We start from the raw sequence: 517 nt of genomic DNA, 5'->3' as shown, positions 1-517 counted from the left end.
TCACGTGCAGAGACAATTCCCGCAACTGTTCCGTAAATTATTATTGCACTGTGAGCATTTTTGAGATCAAGTTTGCTTCCAAGAAGCTATTATGGTACATGCTCTCCAAATGCCTTACCCCACGCCACTACTGTACACACGGTGTCTGCCAGCAAGATTCCTAATGTGCATCTAACCGAGGCATCCTACTCACACGCTGTTTGTCAGCAACTTTCCCAATGTGCGTCAAAACAGGCATCCTACTCTGTGATTTTCGTAAGTTGCCCGATCCTGTTTCCAAGAAGCACAGACATAGAAGCGAATGCTCCCTTCTGGAAGATGAGGATGTTCAACGACCCTCCATACGCAAAGTGACCCAACTTCTCACCCTTCTCCACTTCAACTGGCCTCCCACCGGGTTTCACATATGTCGACTTCTTCCCAACCAGTGATGGCGTGATTCGACTGATCGTGTTCAACCCAACGGGAATCATTCCCACGTACCCATACTCCTTCGTTTCGATCACATAGTACGCCC

The sequence above is a fragment of the Chondrus crispus genome, genomic scaffold (genome assembly GCF_000350225.1).
Source record: "Chondrus crispus Stackhouse genomic scaffold, scaffold_203, whole genome shotgun sequence".
Lineage (NCBI taxonomy): Eukaryota > Rhodophyta > Florideophyceae > Gigartinales > Gigartinaceae > Chondrus > Chondrus crispus.
The sequence above is the reverse complement of the archived record's forward strand: the minus strand, read 5'-3'. Positions refer to the sequence as shown.